At 39.5% G+C, this 9679-nt stretch overlaps 1 pseudogene; it reads left to right on the forward strand.

Moving 5' to 3' along the window:
* Positions 1–315: 315 nt before the first annotated feature.
* LOC101596050 lies at positions 316–8399 on the forward strand (annotated as a pseudogene).
* Positions 8400–9679: the final 1280 nt, after the last annotated feature.

The raw sequence follows: 9679 nt of genomic DNA on the forward strand, positions 1-9679 counted from the left end.
GTCCACTCCTACTAGCTTTGCAAAGTCATGAAACCTGAAAAAGAAGACAACAGGGACCAGTTGAGCAGCTCCTGAAGGAGAAGACAAAGGGACCAACTGAGCAGCTCTAGGAAAACTTTAGAAACTCTCCACAGCTTCTCTTCCCACAACCAATAGTTCTGGGAACCACTGGAGAACTTGGGACTCCATAGCTACACCTCAGTCACACAGCATTCAGCACAGCAGATCCATCCACCCAAGCAGCCTAGCTAAGCCTACAGGGAATCAGGTAAGCACTCATCATAGCTGAGACTAGAAGCTTTCCCAAAAGTTAACATGGCCTACTTCCCCTGGATCAATACCTGCCCCAAGCCCAGGTATATAGGCACTGGAAGTGCTAATTGCACCTTCCATGTCAGGGCAGGTTTTTTGTTAGATTTGATTGATGTACTTTTGTGGTAAGCTTTGTCATTCTTAAATAAGCTGTGTTTTATGGTTGACTTTTGTTGCTTTTGATTTTTCTGATTTATAGTGTCTTTTTTATCCTTTTCTTCTTTCTTGAAAGCAGGGTCTCACTCAGGCCCAGGCTGACCTGGAACCCATTACAGACCAGGAATCTCAGCCTCCCAGTTAACAGGATTAAGAGTGTAAGTCAACACAAACCCTAAGGGACTTTGATATTTTTAGACTATCTATTTGTTTTAATCCCCACTTTTTCATAAATACTCCTTGATGGTTTTGATTCAGTGTGCATATTGCTCAATTGGATCTTAGAATTCATCTGTATTTTGTTTCACCCAGCCTACTAGAGATTGTGCATAGCAGGCAAATCAAACACCCAGGGTCACTTCTGCTGTTACTCTGGAAGTAATTTAAGAGCCACACCTTAGGTTCCTATCCTAAAGATATGTAACTTCTGATTTACACATCTGAGAATAGAGCAAGATTATCATAAAAACCAAGCACCAAATTAACTCAAGATGCAAATATCTCTACATTATAAGAAACACAAAAAAATGAAGACAATATAATTCCACCAAAAATTACAAATCCATCAGAAATTACCTCCAGTCAGACTGATTTAGATGAAACACCTGGTAAATAATTCAAAAGGATGATTATAACTATGGTCAAAGGAATCAAAGAAGCAAACAAACACCTAAAGGAATCCCAAGAAAACACAGGAAATCACCTTAATGAAATAAAGAGGTCAATATAAAACATATGTAAGGAAATAGAAATAATGAAGAAATACCAATCAGAAATACTAGAAATGCAAAACAAAGTCAAATAGAAAACTCTACAGAAAGTCTCACCAGTAGAATGTACCAAGGAGAGGACAGGATATCCAAACTAAAAGACAAGGTGGCAGATCTACTACAGCCCCACAAAGAGAAAGATAATTAATGGAAAGTTATGAATGGAAATTTCAAGATACTTGGGTCACTATGAAGAGATCAACATAAGAACTCAGGGTATTGTAGGAGAAAAATTTTACTCCAAAGGCATAGTAGGTATTTTCAACAAAATCATAGAAGAAAATTTTCCCCAACTAGAGAAAGAGATGCCAATACAGATACAGGAAGCCTTTAGAATGCCAAACAGACAGAACCAGGAAAGAACTTCTCCTTGCCATAGTATAATTAAACTACAAAACACACAAACCAAAGAAAATATATTGAAAGCAGTTAGAGAGAAACATCAAGTCACATATAAAGGCAAGCCCATCAGGATAATAGCAGATTACTTAAAACAAACTTTAAAAGCCAGAAGGGTTTAGAATGATGCAGTCTAAGTTCTGAGAGATAACAACTGTCAGCCAAGATTACTTTCTCCAGCAAAGCTATCAATCCAAATTGATGGAGAAATAAGGGTATTCCACAATAAAAACAGCATAAAGGAATATATGACCACTAAACCAGCTCTACAGGAACTACTTGAAGGGATCCTTCAGGGTGAAAAAAAAAAAAAGAAGAAAAGGGCACATGTACAGAAACAGGAAAAAAATAAACCATACTGAAATGGTACTTAATAGAAGAGAATAAAGGAAAAATAGGAAGAAGTACAAAATAAGAATGGCCAGAATAAATGCAAACCTTTCCTTAATAAGTCTCTTTTCTGTGTGTGGCTTTTTGAGCTAGGGTCTTGCTGTTGTTCAGGCTGACCTGGAATTCATTATGTAGTCTCAGGGTGGCCTTGAACTCACAGCGATCCTCCTACCTTTGCTTCCCTCAGTGCTGGGATTAAAGGTATGTGTCACCATACTCGGTCCATAATAACTCAATATCAATGACTTCAATGTCCCAACCAAAAGACACAGACTTGCAGACTGGATTAAAACACAGGATCTTTCTGGGTGTTGCCTCCATGAAACTCATCTCTCTATAAAATACAGATAATATCTTAGGGTGAAAGGATGGAAAATGGTATTTTAAGCAAATGGGTCTAGAAAACAAGCAGGTGTTGCTATCCTAATATTTGACAGGGTAGACTTCAAACCAGCATTAGTTGGGAATGATAAAGAAGGTCACTTTATGTTGATCAAAGGAACAATTCAACAAGAGGAGATTACAATTCTAAACATATACACACTTACCATGTGTGCTCCCAATTTAATCAAACAAACACAATTAACTTAAGGTCACAGATAGCAGCAAGCACAATTGTAGTTGGTGACTTCAATACCCTACTCTCATTAGTTGACAAGCCATCGTGGCAAAAAATAGAGATGCATCTGGATTAAATGGCATCCTGTAACACATGGATCTAACAGATATCTACAGAAGATTCTATCCAAATAATGCAGAATACACATTCTTTTCACCAGCACATGGAATATTCTCTAAATTAGAATATGTATGTGACACAAAGCAAATCTTAACAAATACAGAAAAATTGAGCCAGGCAAGGTAGCCACACCTTTAATCCCAGCACTCAGGAGGCAGAGTTAGGAGGATCACCATGAGTTCAAGGATATCCTGTGAATACAGAGTGAATTCCAGGTCAGCCTGGGCTAGAGTGAAACCCTACCTTGAAAAACAAAACAAACAAACAAAAAAAAAAAAAAAACACAGAGAAAAACTGAAATAATTCCTTGTACTCTATCTGATCACAATAGCATCAAATTACTAATCAACAACAAGAAAAACTATAGAACATACACAGAATCATGGAAACTAAATAGCTCACTACTGAATGATAAACAAGTCATTGAACAAATCAAGGAGATAAGAAATTCATAGAATCAAATGATAATGAGAACACAACATAATAAAAGTTTTGGGCCACAAGAAGGCAGTCATAAGATGGAAATCTATAGCTTTAAGTGCCTATATTAAGAAACTAGAAAGGTTGCAAGTAAGCAACTTAATGCTTCACCTTAAGGCCTTGGAAAAAGAAGAACAAGCCAAACTAAAAATCAGTAGATGGGAAGAAATAATAAAGATTAGGGCAGAAATTAATGAAGTAGAAACCAAGAAAAAAAAATTAAATCCAAAGAATTAATGAAACAAAAAGCTGGTTCTTTGAAAGGATAAACAAAACTGATAAGCCCTTAGCAAATCTGAACAAAAGTAAGAGAGAAGAGACACAAATTAATAAAATTAGGGATAAAAAAGCACCCATTACAACAAATATCAGAGAAATTCAAAAAAATCATAGGGACATAATATAAGAACATGTATTCCACCAAGTTTGAAAATTTGAAAGAAATGGATAAGTTCCTAAATTTTTTTATTGACAACTTCCATAATTGTAAACAATATTCCATGGTAATTCCCCTCCCTCCCTCCACTTTCCTCTTTGAAACTTCACTCTGCATCATATACCCTCCCCTTCTCAATCAGTCTCTCTTTTATTTTAATGATCTTTTCCTCTTATTATGATGGTCTTATGTAGGTAGTGTCAAGATGAGATTAAATCACTTAAATAGACTATAGCAAGTATGGAGATCTAAGCAGTTATAAAAAACTTCACAACAAAAGAAGTCTAGGCCCAGATGGATTCGCCAGTGAATTTTACCATACCCTCATGGGAAAACTAACACCAAATCTTCTCAAACTTCTCCATAAAATAGAAAAGAAAGAAATCCTACCAAACTCCTCTACATTTGACAAAATCCAACAAATAAACCTTTTTTCCCCACAAGCTGCTCTTGGTTGGATGATTTCTGCTAGTATTGTGAACCTGACTGTAACAGAGCCTAAAGACTCTACCAGCAAACTCTTAGAGTTGGTAAATACTTTTAGCAATGTAGCAAGATACAAAATAAACAAACAGAAATCAGTAGACTTCCTATATACTAAAACAAGCATGCTGAGGATGAAATCAAGGAATCACTCCCATTCACAACTGCCTCAAAAATAAATAAATAAAGTTCCTTGGAATAAACCTAAACAAGTAACTGAAGGATCTCTACAATGAAAACTTTAAAACAGGTCTAGAGGGATGGCTTAGTGATTAAGGAGCTTGCCTGTGAAGTCTAAGGACCCAGGTTCAACTCACCAGAACCCACATGATGCATGCATGTGGAACCATTTGCAGTGACTACAGGCCCTAGTGCACTCATTCATTCCCTCTCTTTCTATTTTTCTCAAATAAATAAATAAAATATATTTTAAAAAACAAACAAACAAAAAAACTTGAGAGAAATTGCAGAAGACACTAGGAAATGGAAAGACATACCACATTTATGGATGGGAACAACCCATATTGTGAAAATGTCAATTTACTATAAGCAATCTACACATTTAATTCAATCCCCTTCAAAATTCCAATGGAATTCTTCACCAAAATACCAAAACAATCTTAAAATTCATTTGAAATCACAAACAATTCTGAGCAACAAAAATAAGGCTGGTGGTATCACCATAACCATTTAAAGCTATATTACAGAGCCATAGTAACAAAATCAGCATGGTACTGGCACAAAAACAGGCATGTAGATTAATGGAACAGAATAGAGGACCCAGATATAAATGCAGGCTGCTGTAACCATCTGATTTTTGGCAAAAAAAAAAAATGCAGAAAATATTCATTGGAGAAAAGACAGATTCTTTAACAAATGGTGCTGGGAAAACTGGATATGTATATATAGAAGGATGAAAATAGATCCTTATCTCTCTCCATGCCTAAGAATCAAGTTCAAATTGATCAAAGACCTCAATATCAGGCATGAAACTCTGAAACTGCTAGAGGAAAAAGTAGGGGAAACACTTCAACATATTGGTGTAGGTAATGACTTTCTGAATAAAACCCAGTTTCTCAGGAAATAAAACCACTAATCAACCACTAGGACCTCATGAAATTAAAAAGCTTTTGTACAGCAAAGGACACTGTGAATAGAACAAAGAGGCAACATACAGAATGGGAGAAAAATCTATGCCAGCTATACATATGACTCAAGAAACTAATAATAAGCAATTAACAACCCAATTTAAAAAGTGGGCTATGAAACTAAATAGAGAATTGTCAAAAGAAGAAATATAGGTGGCTTATAAACATCTAAAAACACATTCTACATCCTGAGTCATCAGGGAAATGCAAATTAAAACTACTTTGAGATCTCATCTCCTGTCAGAATGGCTGTCATCAAGAAAACAAATGACAATAAATGTTGGCAAGGATGTTAGTATGATGTAAACTGATATAGCCATTATGGAAATCAGTGTGGAGGTTCCTGAGACAGCTAAAAATAGATCTACCCTATGATCCAGGTATAGCACTCCTAAGCATATATCCTAATGACTCTTCTCACTACCTTAGAGATACTTGCACCTCCATGTTTATTGCTGCTCTATTCACAATAGCTAGGAAATGGAACCAGTCTAGATGCCCTTCTACTAATGAGTGCATAATGAAGATGTGGCACATTTATACAATGAAGTTCTATTCATTGGGAAAGAAATATAAAATTATGAAATTTGCAGGGAAATGGATGAGCTGGAAAGAATTATACTAACTGAGGTAACCGAGGCCCAGAAAGCCAAATGCTACATGTTCTCTGTCATATGTGGATCCTAGCTACAAACGTTTAGAGTTGTGTGTGAGTTAAACTCAGTAGCAGAGGCCATTAAGCTAGGAAGGGGCTATAAGTGAGGGAGGAGGGAGGTACTTAAGGGGATGGTACTGTATATATGTAAGTAGAAGAACAGATTATCGGTGTTGGAAAGGTCTAAGTGCGGTCAGGGGAAGAGATTGCATTAAGGAAGGGTGGGGAGGGTTAATCAAAATTTAAAATGTTATGAATAAGCTGTATGGAGATCTTCATTTTTGGATAATGTTGCACCCAGAATCCATAGGTTGTTACTAGAAAAATTTCAGTGCCAGGGATGGGATACCTTCCAGTGAATTGTTTGCCAGGGAGGTCACTGGTGCTTCCAAAACGTTACAGGTCATTGCCAAGGATCTTGGTTTCCCACCAGGAATAGATGGTAAGACCCTATTGCTGAAAACTCCACATACTTGAGCTGCAAGGTCATTGAGAAAATTCTGCTGGAGCTGAGCTGAAAACCTTCTCTGTGCAGACCAGCTGACAGAAAGCCAGAAAAAAAGCTGTATTTCATGCAGCTCTATGGGAGAGAGAAGTCATCAGTGGAGATAAGGAACAGTGGACATTGTAATTAAGCTTGGCCAGCTTGGCAAATGAGCCAATGGACATGTGTGTTATGGGGGAAACCAACCACTTTCTAATTGAACTGGAGGCCCACTCCATAAGAGGGAATACATGCCTGGTACTGAAAACCTAGTCAAAAACCTACAATAGGGAGGTCATGACCCCCAAGGGAGTGTCACCTATTCTTGTCTGGCTAAATGCATACATTGTGCTCACCAAACTGCCCTGTAAGCGCTTTTCTTAATGTTCATATCCATACAGTAATAGCACTCTTACTTTTGGTTAGAGAAAATTCTCTTTTCTGATGACAGTTATCACTGGGAGGCCTCAAAGGCACCATAGTGCTGAGCAGAAGTGATAGGAGTGCTCGCTGAAACATCTCAATCACACCTTCCAAGGCTCTGGGTCCACTGCCGAAGAGGAAAGAATGTAAGCCAAAGGAAGGGTAGGGCTCCTTACAATGCACTCTTCCAGACACAAAATGGCCTGGATATCCCTGACCTCACAGTGCCTGGTACTACCTACACAAGACCATCATAGCAGGAGGAAAAGATGATGACATCAAAATAAAAGACGGCTGGGGTCACAGCGTGTCTGGGCTAGGTGGGCCGGTCCCTCGGTTCTTGCGTCGGTGGCCTTCGCCCGCCTGCCAGCGGGTGAGCCGGCCTATCGGCCCTGGGCGTGGCGTGGCAGAGGCGGCGGCGGAGGCGGCGGGCTCGGGTGGCATGTTGACTTTGATGGCCAGCTGCTGCAACTTGTTCAGGCGGTGGCGCGAGCCCGTCAGAAAGGTGACAGTGTGATGGCAGGACTCGATAATGCTGGTAAAACAGCCACAGCAAAGGCAATCCAAGGCAGCTGGCAAATAAGCAAGACGAGGAAGGCGCTTTGGGAGAAGCTGACGGGACTGAACGTCTGTCGCTGGAAAAGTTAGTCAACGAACACAAGTGCCTGTGTCAGAACCTTGTTCAGAAGTCTTGGGATATGGAAAGAAAATTGACAAATCCATCAAAAATGTTTTTGGTTTTTTTTTTGGCAACTACATATCATTGCAAGATTTTGATGTCTTGAGTGAACGCATCCAAAAAGACACTGCGGAGCAACGCGCTCTTGAGGAACAGGAGAAGGGAGAAAGGGCGGAGGGAGTGTGAAAAACAAGGGAAGAAAGAGAACAAAGACAGCAAGATCCGACTGAATGTGATGGAACCAGTCACTAGGCTGCGTTCGACCTGGGGAACAGTTATTGCTAAGCCATTCTAGCCCATAGCAGCTGTAATCATTGAGAATGGAAACACACACACACACACTCACTCACACACACAATCACCGTGAAAGAGAAAAACAGAAGCAAACTGGAGAAAGATGGTGATAACTGTCTCCTGAGACATGAAGTGGAGCCTGAGCAAGTAGAAGCACAGAACCAGGCTAGTGACAGTAACCACAAAGATGATAAACTTGGCATTGTAGATGATTACAAAGAGGCATTAATACAGCAGTTGGAAAATGAAGATGAGACAGACCAGCGACCATCAGAATCTGATAACTGTAACAAGAAAACCAAGAACCTGAGAATGAAAAGGAGTCATTAGGTGGAACCAGTTCATACAGGTGACTGTGTTCCGAAGAGTCCAACTCCACCCCTCCCCCTCCTGTTGCCCGGGGAACTCCCAAAGTCACTAGACTTCCAGAACTTGAGCCTCTGGGTGAAACACAGCATAGTGAATTCTGTGGGAAGCCTCTGCCTCCCTTGGCTATGCGACAGAGACCTAATGGAGATGCTCATGACGTGATCGCACAACGTTTTGATTAGCAACAAGGTGAACTGAGACCTTCTTTCCCAAAACAGAAAACTCCTGAACAGTGATGATGAGGGCAGGATAATCATAATGATTTCAGGGAGGAGATAATAGCTAAGAATCTAGGCTCATCATTAACTTCTCCATGGTTAAAACAGAATGGGAACAAAATGACTGATAGGCAAGAACATTTTGGCCAAGTTAACAGAGGTAGTATTAATTCTTTGGTTTGCACATCCCCACTCATGGACATATTCCGGAACAAAACCCGCCTCCAAAATAGAGCCAATGGACTCTGTGTACTTTACTTGTTAAAGATTGGACACTTTTAGAGGTCAAGGTGATTTGTCACTCCTTTGTTCTATTAGAAGCCACAGTGACTGCTGGGTTATTCTAGTTCCTTCATGCTTTGAAGTTTAAAGCAAGCAGAAAGACTAAAAGGGCTATTATAGGTCCAGAGATTTCAAATTTGTTTTATTTTTATTTATCTAAGAGTGACAGACAGAGAAAGAGGCAAAGAGAGAGAGAGAGAGAGAGAGAGAGAAAGTGAGAGAGAGAGAATGGGTGTGTCAGGGCCTCCAGCCACTGTAAATGAACTCCAGACACATGTGCCACCTTGTACATATGGCTTATGTGGGTTCTAGGGAATCGAATCTTGAACTGGGGTCCTTAGGCTTCAAAGGCAAGCGCTTAACCGCTAAGCCATCTCTCCAGCCCAATTACAATTTTTAATAAATATATATTTAAAAATTTTTTGTTCATTTTTATTTATTTATTTAAGAGTGACAGACAGAGAAAGAGGCAGAAAGAGAGAGAGAGAGAATGGGTACACCAGGGCCTCCAACCACTGCAAACGAACTCCAGATGCATGCATGCCCTTCTGCATCTGGCTAATGTGGGTCCTGGCAAATCAAACTTGAGCTGGGGTCCTTAGGCTTCACAGGCAAGCGTTTAACTGCTAAGCCATCTCTCCAGCCCTAATTAATATGTTTTTTATTAACAACTCCCATGATTATAAACAATATCCCATGGTAATGCCCTGACTCCCCCAACTTTCAACTTTGAAACTCCACTCTATATGATAACCCCGACCCCTATCAATCAGTCTCTCTTTTATTTTGATATCATAATCTTTTCCTCCTATTATGATGGTCTTGTGAAGGTAGTGTCAGGCACTGTAAGGTCATGGATATCAAGGCCATTTTATGTCTGGAAGGAGTATGTTGTAAGGAGTCCTACCCTTCCTTTGGCTCTTACATTCTTTCCACCACCCCTTCCATGATGGAGCCTGAGC

The sequence above is a fragment of the Jaculus jaculus genome, chromosome 5 (assembly GCF_020740685.1).
Source record: "Jaculus jaculus isolate mJacJac1 chromosome 5, mJacJac1.mat.Y.cur, whole genome shotgun sequence".
NCBI lineage: Eukaryota > Metazoa > Chordata > Mammalia > Rodentia > Dipodidae > Jaculus > Jaculus jaculus.